The 22,532-nt window shown below is 43.3% G+C and overlaps 1 protein-coding gene across 7 annotated transcripts in view; it reads right to left on the reverse strand.

Annotated features, from left to right (window-relative positions):
* Positions 1-22,532, reverse strand: part of CNIH3 (cornichon family AMPA receptor auxiliary protein 3) — a 278,751-nt gene that overhangs the window by 248,285 nt on the left and 7,934 nt on the right. The window contains exons 1-2 of one of the 7 annotated variants that reach the window (XR_016039647.1): positions 10,152-17,672; positions 5,552-5,745 (exon numbers count right to left, since the gene is read on the reverse strand). The exons of 2 other annotated variants lie outside the window; for them this stretch is intronic. The gene's annotated coding sequence lies outside the window, so the exon portion shown is untranslated. Of the gene's footprint in view, positions 1-5,517; positions 5,746-10,151; positions 17,673-22,532 lie in introns of those variants that run through there. 4 more of the 7 variants (XR_016039646.1, XR_016039645.1, XR_016039649.1 and 1 more) reach the window with 4 other exon arrangements.

Genomic DNA, 22,532 nt, shown 5'->3' on the forward strand with positions numbered 1-22,532 from the left:
AGGAGTATAAACCTAGACCAAATATAAGACATGGCCTAAATCAACCGGAGGCTAGAAACAAATCACAGAGCAAAGGCTACAGGCTGCACTTAAGGACTGTGCATAAAACATAAAGGGAAAAGGTAACTGAGATGCTTGGGGTTATCACCTGGAACTCACTGGAGGCTCTTAGTTTTCATGTCGTATGCATCCTAACTGGGATAAAAACCAAGAGTCCTACACACATACACACACACACCCCACAAGTCAAATAGGGTTATGCATCTCCCTACCACATGATATCTAATGTAACTTGAAAATAAGTCTCTAATGCTTGCAAATCAGAAGCATTAGAAAAATAGTTTCTACATCAACTATAACCCAATTTAAAAAAAAAAAAACTTCACAATTTCACAGGTTAATGATTGTTGACTGGTAAGTGGAAATACCCATTGTACCAGTCTCGCTGTATTTTTGCAGGCTTAAAAATTTCCATAGTTAAAGTTTTAAAAGAGAAAGGTGGGAAATGAAGGGAAAGGAAGAAAAGAGGAAAAGAAAGAATAGCCACCTTCTTGAGATGGAAAAAGGGTGATGTGTGAAAAGAAAGAAACTCTGATTTAAAAATGACTTAAGAAAGAACTTCTTTCCCCCAGTTCAACAATAGTTGTAGGATTTCAAGAGGACAAAACTCAGGAAAGAAAGGAAGATCTCCTCCTGTTAAAACCTGAGAGCGTTTTTACAAGAAATGTAGGACTAAATCACCAAGAAAAGCTGGTAACTTGGAAAATACACCAGAGTGACCCAATACAGAGGAGCTGAGAATGAGTACACAAGGAGGTCATGAGAAAAGGGCAAGTTTTTAACAGAGAACTGTTCCCAATGAACATAACTGCATCTAAGAACAAAGTAATATATATGTATATATATCTTGATATATATATCAAAGATGATGCTGTGAAAGTGCTGCACTCAATATGCCAGCAGATTTGGAAAACTCAGCAGTGGCCACAGGACTGGAAAAGGTCAGTCTTCATTCCAATCCCAAAGAAAGGCAATGCCAAAGAATGCTCAAACTACTGCACAATTGCACTCATCTCACACGCTAGTAAAGTCATGCTCAAAATTCTTCAAGCCAGGCTTTAGCAATACGTGAACCGTGAACTTCCAGATGTTCAAGCAGGGTTTAGAAAAGGCAGAGGCACCAGAGATCAAATTGCCAACATCCGCTGGATCATGGAGAAAGCAAGAGAGTTCCAGAAAAACATCTATTTCTGCTTCATTGACTATGCCAAAGCCTTTGACTGTGTGGATCACAATAAACTGTGGAACATTCTGAAAGAGATGGGAATACCAGACCACCTGACCTGCCTCTTGAGAAACCTGTATGCAGGTCAGGAAGCAACAGTTAGAACTGGACATGGAACAACACACTGGTTCCAAATAGGAAAAGGTGTACGTCAAGGTTGTATATTGTCACCTTGCTTATTTAACTTATATGCAGAGTACATCATGAGGAACGCTGGGCTGGAAGAAGCACAAGCTGGAATCAAGATTGCTGGGAGAAATATCAATAACCTCAGATATGCAGATGACACTACCCTTATGGCAGAAAGTGAAGAGGAACTCAAAAGCCTGTTGATGAAAGTGAAAGAGGAGAGTGAAAAGGTTGGCTTGAAGCTCAACATTCAGAAAACAAAGATCATGGCATCTGGTCCCATCACTTCATGGGAAATAGATGGAAAAACAGTGGAAACAGTGTCAGACTTTATTTTTTGGGGCTCCAAAATCACTGCAGATGCTGATTGCAGCCATGAAATTAAAAGACGCTTGCTCCTTGGAAGGAAAGTTATGACCAACCTTGATAGTGTATTAAAAAGCACAGACATTACTTTGCCAACCAAGGTCTGTCTAGTCAAGGCAATGGTTTTTCCCGTGGTCATGTATGGATGTGAGAGTTGGACTGAGAAGAAGGCTGATCACCGAAGAATCGATGCTTTTGAACTGTGGTGTTGGAGAAGACTCTGGAGAGTCCCTTATACTGCAAGGAGATCCAACCAGTCCATTCTAAAGGAGATCAATCCTGGATGTTCATTGGAGGGACTGATGCTAAAGCTGAAACTGCAATACTCTGGCCACCTCATGCGACGAGTTGACTCACTGGAAAAGAGTCTAATGCTGGGAAAGGTTGGGGTCGGGAGGAGAAGGGGACGACGGAGAATGAGATGGCTGGATGGCATCACCGACTCTGTGGACATGAGTTTGAGTGTACTCCGGGAGTTGGTGATGGACAGGGAGGCCTGGCGTGCTGTGATTCATGGGGTCGCAGAGAGTCGGACACGACTGAGCGACTGATCTGATCTGATCTGATATCAAAAATATATCTATAGTGATGTCTCAGGAAACCAGTCTGTTTAAGCACTTATCAGGGCTTCCACATTGTTATTCATTTCGCCCTGGCTGATCCTGTTGTTTGCTGCCACTGGCATAAGATGGTCAACTGTAGCTGTTACCTCCTTTCATTCAATTCTAGCTTATAAACCAGTGATTCCCAAACTTCAAGTTTAGACAGACTGTTTATTTGATTTGGTGGAACTTGTTCTTTTTTTCCTCCCTAAAGGAAAAAAGCTGTATGATGTTTTAAAAAAAATAAGCAAAAATAACAGTTCTGATAATTCTTTAAAATATCTTTCAATATTAATAAGAATACAAAAATATTCAGCACTCAAAATGATGAAACTAACAATGTCTGGCATTCAGTCAAAGATTACCAGACACAAAAAGAAACAGGAAAAACTTACTCTTAAAGAGGAGAATGATAAGTCAAAATAGGCTGAACCAGAACTGACCCAGAGGCTTTGTGTCCAAAGATGTAAAAATAATGATAATAGTTGTATTATATATGTTCAGAATTTTAGTTGACACATGCAAGATATTTTTAAAGACTCTTAGCTGACTTCTGTTGCTGCTGCTGCTGCTGCTGCCACTAAGTCGCTTCAGTCATGTCCGACTCTGTGCGACCCCATAGACGGCAGCCCACCAGGCTCCCTGTCCCTGGGATTCTCCAGGCAAGAACACTGGAGTGGGTTGCCATTTCCTTCTCCAATGCATGAAAGTAAAAAGTGAAAGTGAAGTCACTCAGTCATGTCCGACTCTTAGCAACCCCATGGACTGCAGCCTACTAGGCTCCTCCGTCCACGGGATTTTCCAGGCAAGAGTACTGGAGTGGGCTGCCATTGCCTTCTCCGAGCTAACTTCTCAGTCAGTTCAGTTCAGTTCAGTCGCTCAGTCGTGTCCGACTCTCCACGACCCCATGAATCACAGCATGCCAGGCCTCCCTGTCCATCACCAACTCCCGGAGAGCTAACTTCTAGATGCCCATAAATCAATGGAACAGAATAAAGAGCCTAGAAATAAAACCGTGCAAATTTCATCGATTAATTTATGACAAAAGAGCAAAAATGCAAAATGGAGAGAAAATAGTCTCTTCAGTAAGTGGTAATGGGAAAACAGGCTGGCTACACAAAAAGAATGACTGGACCACTATCTTACATCATACACAAAAATCAACTCAAAATGAACTGAAGATGTAAATGTAAGACCTGAAACCATAAAACTTCTGGAAGTAAACATGAGACGTGAGCTCTTTGACATCACTCTTGGCAATGACCTTTTGGATTTGATGCCAAAAACAAAAGCAAAAATGAAAATGGAACTACATCAAACTAAAAAGTTCCTGCACAGGAAAAATTAACAAAATTAAAAGGTAACCTACAGAATGGGAGAAAATAAGAGCATAAAATATACATGACTCCTTGTGCACTGTCAGTGGGAATGTAAATTGGTGCACCCATTATGGGACACAGTATGGAAACTCCATAAAAATTCAAAATAAATTAAAAATAAAAATATTTTTAAATAGAAAAAATTAAAAATAAAACTACTATGCTCTATCAATTCCACTCTGTTGTTGCTGTTGTTCAGTTGCTAAGTCCGATCCAACTCTTTGCCACCCCATGGACTACAGCAGGCCAGGCTCTCCTGTCCTTCATTATCTCCCGGAGTTTGCTCAGATTCATGACCAATGAGTTGGTGATGCTATTGAACCATCTCATCCTCTGTTGCCCGCTTCTCCTTGTGCCTTCAATCTTTCCCAGCATCAGGGTCTTTTCCCATGAATCTGTTCTTCACATCAGGTGGCCAAAGTATTGGATCTTCAGCTTCAGCATCAGCCCTTCATGAATATTCAAGGTTGACTTCCCTTAGGATTGACTAGTTTGATCTTCTTGCTGTCTGAGAGACTCTCCAGAGTCCTCTCCAGCACCGCAGTTCAAAAGCATCAATTCTTCACTGCTCAACCTTCTTTATGATCCAACTTTTACATCTGTACATGACTACTGGAAAAACCATAGCTTTGACTATACGGACTTTATGTGTCCAGGTGGCCCTAGTGATAAAGAACCTACCTGCCAATGCAGAAGACATAAGAGATGCGGGTTTGATCCCAGGGTTGGGAAGATCCCCTGGAGGAGGAAATGGCAACCCACTCCAGTATTCTTGCCTGGAGAATCCCATGGACAGAGGAGCCTGGTGGGCTACAGTCCATTGGGTTGCAAAGAGTTGGACATGACTGAAGCGACTAGCAGGCAGGCATATGGACCTTTGTTGGCAAAGTGATGTCTCTGCTTTTTGGTATGCTGTCTAGGTTTGTCATACTTTTTCTGACAAAACAGATAACTAATGAGAACCTATTGTATAACACAGAGAACTCCACTCAATGCTCAATGGTGACCTAAAAAAAGATGGGCTATATATATATGTATAGTCGATTCGTTTTGCCATACAGCGGAAATGAACACAACATTGTACATCAACTATACTCCAAAAAAATCAATAAAAAAACAGATGTAGTTTATTGTGTGTCAATTATACCTTGATAAAACTGACTTTTAAGATGACTCAGAGATCAAAAAATACATGGGTCATCTGACACTAACAAGTTCACCATGCTGGTGGGCAGGGGAACTGAACCAAGGGCCTCAACCCAGCTTTCTCTGAGCTCAGTACCAGAGCTTTTTACGAGCTCCAAATGTTTTTTGGTTTTGTGTGCTTGTTTTGTTGCCATGCTGGGCAGTTTGCAGGACATTAGGTCTCTGACCACGGACTGAACCCAGGCCACAGCAGTGAAAGCATCAAGTCCTAGCCACTGAACCACCAGGGAATTCCCCATGCGTCCATCTTACAAAGGCAATGCCTGGTTTTCCCCTCTGTGTCCTTAGGAGCTGCCTTCACCACTCTCCACATATTTAAACTGAAGCTAAGACAACCAAATACGTGCTTGTGAAAATCCACTCCACTGTGAGGAACACTTAAAATCACTAATTTAAGAACAACAGCCCAACCAGATCTATATTACTATGTGCACAGAATCCTACCAGGGGAACAACCCCCAAACCCAGAGATTCAATCTGCATTATTTCTGTTCTTTATTACCAACTATTTGCCCACATGCCATAGTATAGATGAGAAACAAGGAAACACCTGGTTATCACAGAGGGTCACTATTATCTGTTACCATGAAGTCTGGCTTCACATAAGAAGGCCCAGTCGTTCACGTAGGTGGGTTTCTTTTCTCACTTTATTGAGAGTAAAGCAGTCAAACTGTTTTGGCAGCTCCATGAAGTCACCAGGGTCTCAGCCGTCTTCTGTCTCCCCAAGCATGTGTTTTCCATCCTCAAGGTCACATGGTGTTGGCTGGAGAGCTTTGATCTGAGCGGGAGGAGGAAGGAAGGAGGAAAGGAGAGGTACCTTGATTTTCCAGGAAGGTAGAAGGGGGGACGACCTGAAGGAAGGAGAGGTGGATTGCCAAGAGTGATCCAGGAATGCCTGACTTTGGAAGTCAAAAGATGGAGGACACTGGGGCCAATCCTGAGACAGCACTTGTGCTGTCTTGCACCTTGAGGGACTCCTAAAAGAGTTCATCACTGGACCATCCACTGCTTAAGATTTAAGCTTCCAATGCAGGGGACATGGATTCAATCCCTGGTGAGGGAACTAAGATCCTGCATGCCACACAGTGGGGCAAAAAAAAAAAAAAGTTAATCACTGGAGCTGAAACATGTTCTCTGGGTATAAAGACCAATAACTGAGTTCAGTGCTGAGATTTTCTTTCCCTGAAGAGCTGCTTTGAAAGAGCTCCACTCCTGGGGCCTGGTCCTGATTCCCCCCTCAGGGACCACATGACAAGTGCAGGCAGGACCTCTCTCCTCCCTGGAGATCAGACCTGGCCCTGGGAGACTTGCCTGGGGCCGTGCCCTGAACCCCGTGCATCTTCCTCTGTGGCCACTCAGTCACCCAGTGTGGCTGGGCGGCCGGCTGGTAAGCTGGGTGACTGGGCACAGTCATGCGAGAGGAGTGTTTGCTGTCCGGAGCACATACTTGGAAAGTGGCTACGTGCAACACACGCACACTCAAAAGGGACGTTATCATGAGGGGGAGTAGTGGGAAAGCGGTGGGAGCTGTGTTCAGGAGGAGACGGCAATGCTGGTGTTGCACAGTAAGAGGCACAGAGAAGCTAGTCAAAAGGTGACAGCTTTCGTCAGACCGGGCGCTCCTGCCAGCCAGCCCCAGGCCACATCTGCCCTCAGCCCACTTTTCTGGGGTTAAAACCCGGGGAGCTTCTGCCCTGCACCTCAAGGGGCCTCAACTCACACACCTTGTGAAACTTGGCTCCGGGTGCCTCATACCTGTGAGGCGTCGGAAACTCAAATGAGTGGTTGACTCTCCAACTGGAGCCCCACCGCTGAGCATGACCTCGGGAAGCGGGCAACCCACATTTGACAGGATGGCTGCTTCCTTCACTACTGTGACCACCAACGTGCGTGCCTCCTAAGTCATTTCAGTTGTGCTGGACTCTTTGTGACCCTATGGACTGTAGCCCGTCAGGTTCCTCTGTCCATGGGATTTTCCAAGGAAGAATACTGGAGTGGGTTGCCGTGTCCTCCTCCAAGTGACCTTCCCAACCCAGAGATCAAACATGAATCTCTTATGTCACCTGCACTGGCAGGCAGGTTCTCACTTGCGTGGGAAGCCCGTGGTCATCAAGGAAGAGGGGAATTTTTCCTGTCTTCAGCACTCTGGCCATTCGGCTCCCCAGAACCAGACTCTACTCAGCTAATGGACTCCTCCACCACCATCAGTAAACAAGATCGGAGGGAGCCCAGCCACACTCCATGCCCTCCAAACACATGAAAGCACTACAGGTCCCTGGACACAAAACCAGGAGAGGGTAGCAGCCCTGGAGGGGAATATCTTGGACTGCTGGGCCTCCTGCCCAAGTGAGGTCCTCCAGCCACACTTAAAGTAACACTTCCTTCCTGTTTAAAATCGATTTCAGACATAAATAGTCGGTGTAAAGTAAAATAAGTTCCCCGTTCCCTCCAAACCTAGCTTTACTCCAAGGACTGTAACATGCAGTTTTGGGTATGTCTTTACAGAAATGTTTTATACAAGTGTATTATGTTAAATGCATTCTCAAGAATTTTACTTATAAATAATTCAATTAGTAAGAATAACTAATGTATAAAGTATATCTTATTTACTTTGAAATTGGAACCGGAAAAACAAAAACTTAAAAGTGATCATAGGACTGTCGATCTTCCCCAAGTGCAGTTTTTGAACTGACCACCAGGTGTCAGAGTTATCAATAGTATTCCCCGAATTACAACTGGAAAGTTACAGGATGGGGAAAGTGCCTGGCTGGAAAATGGTGAGATCCCCAAACAAGATTATTTGGCCCTTTGGCCCAATATTTTGTCTACTTAGGGTTCCGTAGGGAGAGAGCAAAGGGAGATGCAGGAAAGAAATCTTACGTTCTCTCCCCATAGACTGCCACTCAGTTGGGCACGCTTGGATCTTGAGTGCTGGTGAATTTCACATGGGAACTGTGAAAACGGCTGGGTGGAGTTCAGCCTCCTACCGTTGCGAGGCTACTTTTGGAATTCAAGGCCATCTCCCCTCTCCTTAATAGGAGACCAGAGGATGGTGATCACAAGAGGAGGACACACACAAGGCCACATCAGCTGTGGTCATCTTCATTTGAAAAGGGAAAACCCACTTCTATGTCAGGAGCTCTTCCTACCTAACCTTGAACATCATGATCTCTTATTCACTTCCAGTTTGGCCTCCTCACATATATTTCCTTTACCAGAACTGATGGGAGAGCCTGTTGGCTGTTGTCTAGAGCTGCTGGCCTAGAAAACATGCACCCGCCCATGCTTGAGAGCACAGGGCGGGGCATCTACCACCACAGTCTTCAGGCTGTTGCCCAGGGTTAGTTACACTCTTCCTCTAGGGGCCCAACCACCTCGCTGGCACCACCCACCCGGCTCTAGTGGAGTCAACATACTGTGGAGGACTCCAGGTGATGCTCATGGCAAGTATTACCTTGGATTCACCAACATCCAACTCAGCCAAAAGGGGATGTTGAGGCAGTTACAACACAGACTTGTAGGAGGAGGGGATGATGGCCAAGGCTCCTCTTCCTTGGGAGACCACAGCTGAAGAGTGTCAAAAAGCAAGGAGAACCCTTGCCACGTGTCCGTTGGCCCTTGTCTAGGTTGTTCCCTGGACCACATCCCCTTTCTGGCCATGGGTCCAGGCAAGGATTCAGACCCACTACACACTACACACCGAGGCTTGTCGTGGGTGGAACTTTACTGTGAACAGCGATGCCAAGCTTGTGGGAGGGGTAGGAGGTGGTGTAAGCAGAGGGGAGAAGGTAAGAAGGCGTCAACATTTCATGGACAATGTTATTGGTATTTAAATACTTCTCAAGACTTGTGATTTCCACGAATTCAGACAGGCAGATTAAGGGGACTATTTTGGGGTGGGCGGAGGGGTGCCAGCAGCATGCAGGATCCTAGTTCCTGAACCAGGGACTGAATCCAGCCCCCCTGCAGTGAAAACACAGCCACTGGACCACCAGGGAATTCTAAGGGGACTTTTTATGTGATTTGAATGACATCATCTGCTAAATTGGTACATCCTATGTAGGCCACATGAAGCAACAGTAATTATATACGTCACTATACACCTTAAATGCTATATACATAATTTAAAATGATACACCTGTGGTGCCACACACATAATAAAAATGCCAGTTATTATTAAAACATAGGTAGTATCCATATTCAAATAGGACCATGCATTATGTCTGATGTTTCAAACAGAATATACAAGCCAAATGCTTCATTTAAAAACAAAAAGGGATAAAGCAGTGTTTATATTGGGATCCATGTTAATTTGCCATGACAAGTAATATTAACGGTTGCTTTGATGTGGCAACATTGGTATGGCAATTGAAGGGTTTTTTTTCCATTATCCCATTACATCTGCTATAAGAGGGATGGAACAGAAGGACTCTCTCATAATGCTAACCACAGCCTGACTGTTTCAAAGGCAAGGCTCTCCAGACTAAGCCAAGGGAAGGGACCACCTTCCCTGAGAGTTCCACCCTAATCTGCTCAGGGTTTATCAACCCCAGGAGGCCCCACTCACTGTGGCTCCTGGACAATCCTGGACCCACTACATTCCCGTAAGTTGAAGAGCCTCCCCTAGCCGTGAAGAGTCTGGCTATCCATCACATGTTCTACTTGGGACAGATACTTGAGTCACTTAAGCGACAAGGCTGTCACAAGCCCAGAACAGACTTCGCACAGTCAAGGCATATCTTGAAATCCCCAGACTTCGAGGTTCTCGGGAAAAGGCACAACCAATGGTGCCCCCTGAACTGGGGAAAAAAAGGGCTCAGGCCCTCGCCTCCGCAGTGCCTTCACAGCACCTGCCCCCTCCAGGGTAGTCACGCTCTGTGTAGGTGAGTCAGGGAGGAGGTGGGCGGTCCTGTGTGGATATTCTGATGACAGTGACTCCTCCCTTGACTTAATCCTTCTTCCAAGCCCTGCAACTCAGCCAGGCAAGAGGCCTGATTCAGAATCTCCTCACCAGTACGCAAGGCTGTTTCCCTTCGATAAAGCGAGCAAGGAAATCGTTGATGTGGACACACAAAAATAGACTTCCTGAATCAGACGTGAATTGGGGTGCAAAGTAAGGCCAAGCTAAAGACTCAAACTCACTGACCATAATTATCCCTCCCATAGGGCAGCAGCCTTCCTTACCTGCAGCCAAGCAGCTTCTGAGGCAGTGACGAACAGCCAAACCTGTCGACACCTCAGAGGAAACATTCCTCACCAGGCCTCCCAGCCCAAGCTTCAGAGGACAGGGCACCAGAAAAGTAAACAGACTAAGCCAATAGCGACAAGAGAGAACTGGTTCTCCTGCTCTCAAGATGGTTCATGACACTTCAATTAAGTTCAACACAATATAGCTGAATTATTTTTAACCTTTTATGGAGCCTCTTGGCTTCACAAACAAAATGTTTGTTGGTAAAGTTGAAGGATAGCTAGAAGCAGAGTCCAGAAAAAAAGAAAGAAATCACGAGGAGAAATGAGCCTTTTATTCAAGAAATCATAAGTATGGTACACTTTGGGTGTTGCTTATTTGTCATTTATTTCTCAGAATAATATAGCACATTTCCCTTAAGCAATTTCACGGTTATTCCAGCAAATGGGAAAGGAATCCTCGGTTCTGACTTTCTCAGTATCTCTGTTGCCTTGATTATCAGCTCACAGCTGAACAGTTCAAGATATTTCTGCCTAAAGTTAATATGAAGAGTTCTTAATGCACAGCCTTTTGGACAACTTGACTCACTCACTGTCTAAGCAGACTAATCTCATATGTAATAGCTTCTGCTACAGTGCAAAGGGAGAGAAGGGTCCCTTTTCTTTTCTCTGTTCCGCTTTTCTTTTTGGCTCCATTCTACAAAAATCTCTTTTCAAAACTTGTCAAGGGTATACCATAACCTCACTGAAAAAATGTATCCAAAGTTTTTCTGATATGGTATCAGAGTTTAGCACAAGAGTTGCAACTTCCAGTGCCTTATAGGTGCCAAATAGATTTGTTTCATAATACCTTGAGCTGTATTCTTTGGCCTTGAAACACTTTGCTTTTTAAAATATCCATTCTGGAACTTCCCTGGCAGTCCAGTGGTTAAGACTTTGCTTGCCAATGCAGGATGTGATTTCTGGTTGGGGAATGAGGGTCCCATATGCCATGGAGTGTGGCAAAAAAAATTTTTTAATCCATTCTTCTTGAAATATGGCCTACTTTTAATAGATAGGTGGGCATGAGAAATAGCTCTCTTTCCTCTTAATTCTACTATCAGAAATACAGCAGCTCACAATTGACCATAAATGGCAGCTGACAGTCAATGCCAATGTTTGAGAGATAATAAGGACTAGTGCAGACTGTAGTAAACTGCAGAGCACATGGCCTGTATACAGGAAGAAGCCACTGTTGCTACCAGCAGCCAGTCCTGCAGGAGTATGAACTCAAGTCTTTCTGGAGAAACCAGAGACCCAGATTCTGATGTGTCATCTCCCAATTTTTAAATACGAACTACCAGTTTAAAAAAACTCATCAGCTCGCCACTTCGCTATCCCTTCAGTGATTAAAGGCAGTATGACTGGGAACAGAAAAGCCACCACGGAAGCCAGGCACCCAAGACTGTCAGACCTAGTTCTGACACCAACCCACTGTCCATCCCTGGGCAAGACACCTAACACCTCAGTTACCTTGTCTGAAAGGTTCAGAGGTCCAAGAATCCTTTTAATCCTAAATTATTATACTGTATATTTAAATAAGTTTTCTAGATGGTCAATTCCCCCAAGAACAACCAGAAACATAATTAAGGGGGGAGTGGAGAACACACACACACACACACAAAAACAGATCATTTGCCATAGCAGGGTCTATTACGTTATCTAGACATGGTCTTGATGTGGCCAAGCCCCTTGGTTAATAAAACCACAAAGAATGTGAACACTTCTGTCAGGCCTGATCTCCTCTATCATAGCCACCGACCCACTGGGGAAGATGAAAATTGTATATTACCATTTCTGTGGCAGGGAGCACCTGTCTGTAAGACAGAACTCTCTTGGCCCTTTTGAACCCAAACCCAGGGTTTTCAGGGAACATTTTGAGCTAGAAAATAAAGCTGGCCAGCAGGCTTCCCTGAGCCACGACTCCTGATTTTCAAGTTCATGCTCAGCCTACCTGCAATGAAATTTGGAGTTGCCACATCAGGGCTTTCGGCATGAGCCAACTGTACTCAGAACAGCTCTTGTTATGTAACCTTCGGCCACGGCCCACATGTGTACATGAGCACACGCTCACCCTGTACAAAAGCACACCAATCTTCAGATACAGCACCATTTTTTGTTTCAGCTACAGGAAGCGGGTAAGAAACATTAAGCTAGAAAATAATGAGGGATGGGTAAAGTAAAGGCCTTTTCCCACAGGAAAGGTTAAAAAATAGGCACATTTCAGAGCGGATAAAAGTCCACATTCTTGTGGCTATATTAACTGTGTGGCTTGGGCAAACTGAAGGCTCAAAGAAGAGAAAGCCAAGTGGATTACAACCGGGCAGTTTCTTCACACAGGCCATCTTGACAGGGATAGCTTGGCTGCCAGTGAAGTGGGGAGGCACCTACATTCCTAAGTGCTTTTGTGCATCAGTCGTGAACAGCAGGGCCTTTTTATTTTGCTATTTGTAGCTGCCAATAAGTATCTAGTATGCTTTAAAGAACCTTTGACTCCTAAACCAGCTATGACCTATGGCTTTTGTTCTGCCTGCTGGAGGCACTTTCCTCACTGTGCCCTGATGTTGACCTGGCTTTAGGTAACCAGCGTTTGTTCTAAGTCAGCTTGTTCTTACCCTAAGGCCTTTGTATTACCTGTTCCCTCTTCTTGGAATGCTCTTTACCCTGACCTCCACAAGGTAGTTCATTCAGGCCTCAGCCCCCAGGCTGTCCCTCGGAGAGGCCCTCTCTGGCCATCCACAGAATCCACCCATGCACTGTGTCATGTGACCCTACTTTACTTCTCTGCCTACACTTCCTACCATCTGATTCAGTTCCTGTTTCTTTCTTTATTGCCTGTCTTCTCTCACTGGTATATAAACTCCATGGAAATAAGGATTTTGTGTCTTTTTCACCATGTGTTTCCAGCAGCTGAAGTGCTTTGCATACAGCAATTGCTCAATAAATATTAGTCGAAAGAACAATGGACAGTTGGATGAATGGAAGAATGCATCCAGCAAATCCCTGTGAAGCATCTATGGTAACCTGGGAAGAGAAGAATGAAATCCTTTTTCAAGGACTCCACAATCTACCAGGGATGACAGACATTTAAGCGGAACAACATGGCAAGAGAACTGCTTATAGAAGAATACCATGGGGCTTCCCTGGTGGTCCAGGGGCTACGACTCCCAAAGCAGGGGTCCTAGGTTCGGTTGTTGGTCGGGGAACTAGATCCCACACGCTGCAACTAAAGATCAAAGATCCTGCATGCCACAACTAAAACCTGGTGCAACCAAATTAATAATAAATAAATATTTTTCTAAAAAGAAGACGCGTACCATGCCTTCCACCCAAGGTGAGTAGGAGGACAATCTCTAAGGAAAGTTAAGAGTTGGCCAAAAGGGCAAAGACGAGAAGAAGGGTGGCAGCAAAGGGACCCTGTTGAGAAACATCCCAAGAAAGGCATGATATCTGAAAGCAAACTGTGGGTTCCAGAAGCCCCAGGAGGACTGGGATGGTTGGTTCCACAAGTGACAAAATGAGAGAGATGGGGGCTCAAAAGAGAGACCAGGGCTAGTTTTTAAGGAGCCTCACAGACCAGCCTCTGGATGGTGGATCTGATCTGTGGGAGCCATTGAGATGTTTTTAAACAGGGAAGGGATATGATGATTTTATGTTTTATAAAGGTAATGCTGATGGCAGTGAAGGAACTAGTTAGAGGAGGTTACTGTCCCATCCAGGTGAACAAATGTCAAGGATCCCAATTAGCGGCAGCAGAAAATGAAAAGAGCAGACGGATGTGAAAGCTACTTAAAGGGCAGAATCAACAGAGCTTAGTGACACATGAAATGCAGGAGATAAAGGAAAGGATAGGGTTAAAGGAAATCCCAGGCCGTGGTGAGTGTCATCAAAATGAATGGTGCTCCTGCTTCACTCCTGGGAAGCCTACATTCACCCTGTTTGTGATGTGGCTGAATCTGAGTCTGCTCACTAACATGAGCTCCTGGACCCTTGCCCAGGTGGCTCTCTGTGATCCTAGCACAAAGGTTCCTTTCTTCGCTTATCAAGTAAATTTCTACAGAAGTCCCTCTGAAGTGTGTGCATCAAATCTACAACGTCGATGATTTATCGGTTCACAAAGACACACATTATGATTTCGATGCTCGGCCATTTTTGGAGGCACACACTGATCCATCACCACAGGAGCATGACTATTGGTCTAAATATAGATGTGCCTGTCACCTCAGAGAAAGAACAGACCAGAAGTCATGATTCCATTTACTCCAAGGAAATTTTAAGGTGATAAAATTGTAAAACAAATCAATATCATGTTTCTTAACCCTATAGATCTGATCTAAAGAGAAAATTATGATTACCTCACCTATGTTTCACAGTCTCTTGATATTAATTGCTAATTTAGCCCTCAGATCCCTCTAAAGCAGCCCTCACCCCAACCCAAAGATACTGCTTCCGGTCCTCATGGGCTAGCTAGCTCACAGATGACAAAAAGCAAGCAGAGTGGGCTCTCTGGCCAGAGGCCCTTCAGGGATCCCCAGCTTATTCCTTTTCTCCTACTTTAGCCCCCATCTGCTGCTGCCACCCGAGAGCCTAGATAATGTTAAGAGACAGGGGGCACTGGTGTCTGAAACCTGGCTTTACCATTTATAAGCTATGTGATCTCAGGCAAGTTATCTAGCCTCTCTGTGCCTCCGTTTCCACCATTGTAAAATAAGAATACTTTTATCTAATTTACCTCATGAGGTAGTTGTGATTATTAAATGAGTTGATAAAGTACTTAAAACGGTACCTAGCAGAGTAACAAGTAACAAGTACTCAATAAATGTAAGCTACTGGGGACTTCCCTAGCGGTCCAGTGGTTAAGACATTGCCTTAAAGTGCAGGGGGTACGGGTTTGATTCCCAGTGAAGGAGCTAAGATTCCACATGCTTCACAGCCAAAGAACCAGAACATAAACAACAGAAGCGATATTGTAACGAATTCAACAAAAGACTTTTTAAACAGTGCACATCTAAATAAACAAATAAATGGAAGCTCTTAATATTACTCCTACTACCACTGCTCTTAGTGGCACTGGGGGAGCCACTGGTAGGTTCTGAAATAAAGTGTCAAAGCAAAAGGAGTTCTAAGGTAAGGAACAGGACAATGTCCTGCTTTTGTAACATATCAAAGGGGTCACAAAGCGGTACAGTGCATGCTCAGTGTTTTCTAAAATTACCAGTAAAAGAGTTCTTTGCATTTTTCACTGGCAGCCCTCCCTCCCCACACCAAAAGACATGAGTCCACGGGTACCAAGGCTAGAAGACACATGAGTGACAGACAGCACACAGTCTCCCTCCCTCGGGGCAGGGCTTCATTACAGGGTCAAGTGGGTCCAGCCTGGCTCCCACTCCCTTAGGACGAGTTCTTCCCAAGAGAATCAATCGCTCATTCCTCACCTAAATAGCCTCCTGGAGTCACCCACTTCTCAGTCCTTCCAAAGGAAGCATTTAAATCTGATACTTTAAAAGGATAAAAGACCAGCTATATTGTTAAATTATTTGTAAGTAGAAAGTAAATATAAATTGTAAAAACAAATTGAATTCAAGACTAAAGGCTAGTTCTGATATGGACTTTTAATTTATCTGTAATGATAAACTACCTGTCAATAGTCTTAACATTAGTACAGGGAGAGGAAAATCAAATGTTAAACATGATACCACTTATATTAGCATAAAAAAATTCAATACACAGAACAGAATTGAGAGCCCAGAAATAAACCCACACATATAAGAACAATTAATAATTTACAATAAAGTAACAAAGAACGTACAACGGAGCTGGGAAATAAATGGAGCTGGAAACAAATATAATTGGGAAATCTGGACGGCCACATGCAAAAGAATGAAACCAGACCATTATACCATACACAAGAATTAATTCAAAATGGTTTAAGACTTCAGTGTAAGACCTGATACCAGTGGCTCAGCAGTAAAGAATCACCTGCAATGCAGGAGATACGGGTTCAATCCTTGGATTGGGAAGATCCCCTGGAGGAGGAAATGACAACCCACCCCAGTATTCTGGCCTCAGAAATCCCATGGACAGAGGAGCCTGGCAGGCTACAGTCCATGGGGTCACAGAGTTGGACACAACTTAGCGACTAAACAACAACAACATGGTCTTTGACATCAGCCCTAGCAGTATTTATTTGGATCTGTCTCCTCAAACAAGGACAACAAAAGCAAAAATAAACAAATTGGAGCTAATCAAACTAAAAAAAAACAAAACAAAAAATACACACACACTCAAAAAAAGAAAGAAAAGGCAACCTACTAAATAGGAGAAAATATTTACAAATAATATGTCCAACATGTGGTTAACATCCAAAATATATAAAGAATTCACAGAACTCAACAGGAAAAATAAACCACCCAATTAAAAATGAGCAGACAGGGACTTCCCTGGTGGTCCAGTAGTTAAGAATAACCCTGCCAACACAGGGGACACAGGTTGAATCTCTGGTCTGAGAGGATCCCACATGCCTCAGAGCAACTAAGCCTGTGTGACACAACTACTGACGCCCTGGCACTCCAGAGCTTGTGCTCCGAGAAAAGAGGAGCCACTGAAATGAGGAGCCTGGGTACCACAGGAAGAGCAGCTCCCGCTTGCCACAACTAGAGAAAGCCAGCGCACAGCAACGAATACCCAGTGTAACCAAAAATAGATAAGTAAATAAATTTTTTAAAAAATTTAAATGGGTAAACTATTTACAGTAGCCAAGATATGGTACCAACCTAAATGTCTATTGACAGATGAATGGATAATGAAGATGTGGTGTAAATATAATATATGCAATAGACTACTGCTGCTGCTGCTGCTAAGTCGCTACAGTCGTGTCCGACTCTGTGCGACCCCATAGACGGCAGCTGACCAGGTTCCGCCGTCCCTGGGATTCTCCAGGCAAGAACACTGGAGTGGGTTGCCATTTCCTTCTCCAATGTGTGAAAGTGAAAAGTGAAAGTGAAGTCACTCAGTCGTGTCCGACTAGTAGCGACCATATGGACTACAGCCCACCAGGCTCCTCTGTCCATGCGATTTTCTAGGCAAGAGTACTGGAGTGGCTTGCCATTGCCTTCTCCGACCAGGCTCTGCTACTCAGCTGTAAAAAAAGAATGAAATGATGTTATTTGCACCAACATGGATGGACCCAGAGATTCTCATACTAAGTGAAGTAAGTCAGACAGAAAAAGACAAATACCATATGATATCATTTATCAGTTCAGTTCAGTGCAGTCGCTCAGTCATGTCCGACTCTTTGTGACCCCATGAATCACAGCACGCCAGGCCTCCCTGTCCATCACCAACTCCCGGAGTTCACCCAAACTCATATGCATCGAGTCGGTGATGCCATCCAGCCATCTCATTCTCTGTCATCCCCTTCTCCTCCCACCCCCAATCCCTCCCAGCATCAGAGTCTTTTTCAGTGAGTCAACTCATCGCATGAGGTGGCCAAAGTATTGGAGTTTCAGCTTTAGCATCAGTCCTTCCAATGAACACCCAGGACTGATCTCCTTTAGGATGGACTGGTTGGATCTCCTTGCACTTCAAGGGACTCTCAAGAGTCTTCTCCAACACCACAATTCAAAAGCATCAATTCTTCAGCGCTCAGCTTTCTGCACAGTCCAACTCTCACATCCATACAGGACCACTGGAAAAACCATAACCTTGACTTGACGGACCTTTGTTGGCAAAGTAATGTCTCTGCTTTTTAATATGTTGTCTAGGTTGGTCATAACTTTCCTTCCAAGGAGTAAGCGTATTTTAATTTCATATGTGGAACCAAAAAAAATTATATAAATGAACTTATTTATAAAACAGAAATAGACTCAAATATTAAAAAATGAACTTATGGTTACCAAAGGAGAAAGGGGGTGGGGAGGGCTGAATTATAAGTTTGGGATTAGCAGATACAAGTTACTATATATAAAACAGACAAGGGAATTCCCTGCCAGCCCAGTGGTGGAGTTCAAGAACCAAAATCCCACAAACTCCACTGCGTGGCCAAAAAGAAAACATAAGACAGGCAACAAGGTCCTATTGTATAGCACAAGGAGCCATATTCAATATCCTGTAATAAACCATAATGGAAAAGAATATGAGAAGAATATATATAATATACATGTATAACTGAATCACTTTTCTGTATACCAGAAACTAATATAATATTGTAAATCAATTATACTTCAACTAAAAAAATGAGCACTGAATTGATCTTTTTCCAAAGAAGACATACACATGGCCAACAGACACATGAAAAGAAGATCACATCACTAATCATCGGAGAAATCCAAATCAAAACCACAATGAGATATCAGGTCACATCTGTCAGAATTGCTGTTATCAAAAAGACAAGTAACAGGTGCTGGCAAGACTCTTGAGAAAAGGGAACCCTTGTGCACTCTTGGTGGGAATGTAAATTGGTGCAGCCACCATGGAGGATAGGGTGGAGGTTCCTCAAAAAACTAAAAATAGAATACCATATGACCCAGCAAGTTCGCTTCTGGGTACGTATCTGAAGAGAACAAAAACACTAATTTGAAAAGATACATGTACCCCAATGTTCATATCAGCATTGTTTATAATAGCCAAGGTATGAAAGCAACCTAAGTGTCCATCAACAGATAAATGTATAAATAAAATATATGTGTATGTGTGTGAGCGTGTGTTAGTCACTCAGTCGTGTCCGACTCTTTGCAAACCTGTGGACTGCACCCCACCAGGCTCCTCTGTCCATGGGATTCTCCAGGCAAGAATACTGGAGTGGGTTGCCATTCCCCTCTCCTTCTCCAGGGGATCTTCCTGACCCAGATATCAAACCTGGGTCTCCTCCATTGCAGGCAGATTCTTTACCATCAAATATTGGCTATATTCCCTGTGCTACATTCCCTTGTAGCTTCTTTATTTTATACATAGCAGTTTGTACCTCTTAATCCCTTACCTCTCTTTCACCCCTCCCCCTTTCCCTTTCCTCACTGGTAGCCACTAGTTTGTTCTACATATATATGAGTCTGTTTCTTTTCTGTAATATTCACTAATTTGTTTTAGATTCCACATGTAAGTGGTAACATAAGTATTTGTCTTTTTCTGTGTGACTTATGGGCTTCCCAGATGGCATTAGTGGTAAAGAATCCACCTGCCAATGCAGGAGACAGATCCCTACAGTCCATGGGATCGCAAAGAGTCAAACACGACTGAAGTGACTTAGCACACACGTGTGACTTATTTCATCAAGCACAATACCCTTGCAAGTGGTAAAATTTCATTTTTTATGGCTGAGTAGCTTCCCAGGTGGTGCTAGTGGTAAAGAACCTGCCTGCAGATGCAGGAGACGTAAGAGATGCAGTTTCCATCCCTGGGTTAGGAAGATCCCTGTAGAGAGGCATGTCAACCCACTCCCGTATTCTTCCCTGGGGAATCCCACGGACAGAGGAGCCTGGCAGGCTACAGTCCATGGGGTCCAAAGAGCTGGACAAAACTGAGCACACAGGAAGGCAGGCAGTATTCCATTGTGTGTGTGTGTGTGTGTGTATATGTATATACAGATGTATATCTATATATATACACACACGTATATATATATATAATACACACACACAATTTTGTATATAATGCGAATAGCCAACTCATTGGAAAAAACTTTGATGCTGGGAAAGATTGAAGGCAGAAGAAGAGAGTGACAAAGAATGAAATGGTTGGATGGCATCACCAATACAATGGACATGAACCTGAGCAAACTCCGGGAGATGGTGAGGGACAGGGAAGGCTGGCGCACTGTGGGATCACAAAGAGATGGACATGACTTGGTGACTGAACAACAACAATGTGTGTGTGTGTGTGTGTGTGTGTGTAGGTACGTGTATATACATACACACACACATATAATGGAATATTACTCAGCCACAAAAGATGAAATCTTGCCATATTATAAAGATATTTGTTCTCACAAATCAATGCACAGATTTTATTTAATTCCAGTCAAAATCTCGGCAGTTATTTTGTGTAAACTGACAAGATGATTCTAATTTTCTATGGCATGTAAAGGGCCAAGAACAGCCAAGAAAATCTTGAAGAAGAAAAACAGCTGATAGATTTATATAACCACATGGAAAAACTTATTATAAAATTATAGCAATTGAGTCAGCATGGTACTAGCACAAACTTTTGCCAACTGAAACACAAAGATATACAAACAGACCAATAGAACAAACAGAGCTGAGGAACACGCCCACACGGGTACAGTCCTCTAGTGTAGGATAATGATACCATTGCAGGACAGAAGGGAAAGGATGGTCTTTTCAAAACGGTGCTACATCAGGAATTTCCTGGCTGTCTAGTGATTAGGACTCTGTGCTCTCACTGCCAAGACCCTGGGTTCAATCCCCGGTCAGAGAACTAAAGAACCCACATGCTGCACGGTGAGGCCAAATAAACAAGTAAACAACAACAAAAAATGGTGCCAGATATCTGGATGTTCAAACATGTTGATGGAAAAACAAATTAACGTTGACCCTGTCTCATACCTGTCACAAAACTAAATACTAGGAGTGTAGACAATTTTAAAAAACAAAACGCTGAAACTTCTGGAGGATAACAGGCGAATATCGTCATGCCCTTGAGGCCAGGGATTGAATTCTAAAGTAGGACAAGAAAAGCACAAACCATAAAGGGAACAATTGATGAACTGAACTTCATTAAGAAATTCTGCTCATTAAGACACCATTAAGAGAGTGAAGGGAAACCACACAGTGGGAGAAGACATTTGCAGTACATACATTCAACAAAGGACTCGTATTCAGAATATATAAAGAATTCCACAGATCAATAAGAAGGAAACACACTTTTAAAAGGGAAAGAGAGGAGCACAAGAACTTTTCTAGGCACTTCATAGGAGAGAATATAGAAATGACTCCAAAAAATATATTTTAAAATGACTTAACATCATCAGTCATCAGAGAAATGCAAATTGAAACTACAATAAGGTACTATGGGATCCTGGTAAAGCTCCATTTCATGACACATGGGTGGCGGTTTCATGGAAAAATATTCACTGAGTTGTACACCAGGTGTGCGCTCCTCTCTAGATATTACACTTAAATAAAAATGCTTCCTTAAACAGTGAGACTTTAGAAATATAACGACCAAAAGCAATGTGTGGATCCTATTTGGATCTTGCTTCACACAAGACAACTATTAAAAAAGAATATGTATGTGAGACAGTTGGGGGAATTTGAACACTAACTGCATATTTGATGGTAATTAAGGGATTATTCAGACTTTTAGGTATAATGATGGCTTTGTGGCAATGTTTTCAAAAAGAGTTATTTTAGACCTACATACCAAAATATAAATACATATATTATAAATAATATATTGGATTTACTTCAAAATAAGCAGAAGAGGGAGGATGGATGAATTGATGGCTACTATAACTGGACCGTGGGCACATGGGAATCTCTGGACTATTTTACCTTTGTGTATGCTTAAAATCTTGCACAATAAGTCTTAAAAAAAAACCAAAGCTATGGCATAGACAAAGTTTTATGCTTTGGGGCTATTTAAGATTCCTTTCTTCTACCCCCACAACCTAATCAAGTAGTGGCAACAGAAACCAGATACACTGAACCCTTAGGCTATAGGGGCTTCAAGAAGTCACCTAGGGCATGATCTTATTTGCAAAACAGGGATAGAGACACAGACATAGAGAACCAATGTATGGACACTAAGGTGGGAAGGGGGAGGTGGGATGAACTGGGAGACTGAGATTGACATATATATACACATATATTGACATATTTGGGCTTCTCTGGTGACTCAGACGTAAAGAATCTGCCTGCAATGTGGGAGACCTGGGTTTGATCCCTGGGTTGGGAAGATCCCCTGGAGAAGGGAACGGCTAGCCACTCCAGCATTCTGGCCTGGAGAATTCCACAGACAGAGGAGCCTGGCAGGCTACACAGTCCATGGGGTCACAAAGAGTTGGACACGACTAGGCAGCGACTTTCACTATTGACATATGTATATATGTCTAAAATAGGTAACTAATGAGAACCTAGATAGTATATTAAAAAGCAGAGACATTACTTTGCCAACAAAGGTCCATCTAGTCAAGGCTATGGTTTTTCCCGTGGTCATGTATGGATGTGAGAGTTGGACTGTGAAGAAAGCTGATCGCCGAAGAATTGATGCTTTTGAACTGTGGTGTTGGAGAAGACTCTTGAGAGTCCCTTGGACTGCAAGGAGATCCAACCAGTCCATTCTAAAGGAGATCAATCCTGGGTGTTCATTGGAAGGACTGATGCT

This window comes from Moschus berezovskii, chromosome 17 (genome assembly GCF_049115385.1).
Source record: "Moschus berezovskii isolate FMDL1 chromosome 17, NW_MosBer_1.0, whole genome shotgun sequence".
Taxonomy (NCBI): Eukaryota; Metazoa; Chordata; class Mammalia; order Artiodactyla; family Moschidae; genus Moschus; species Moschus berezovskii.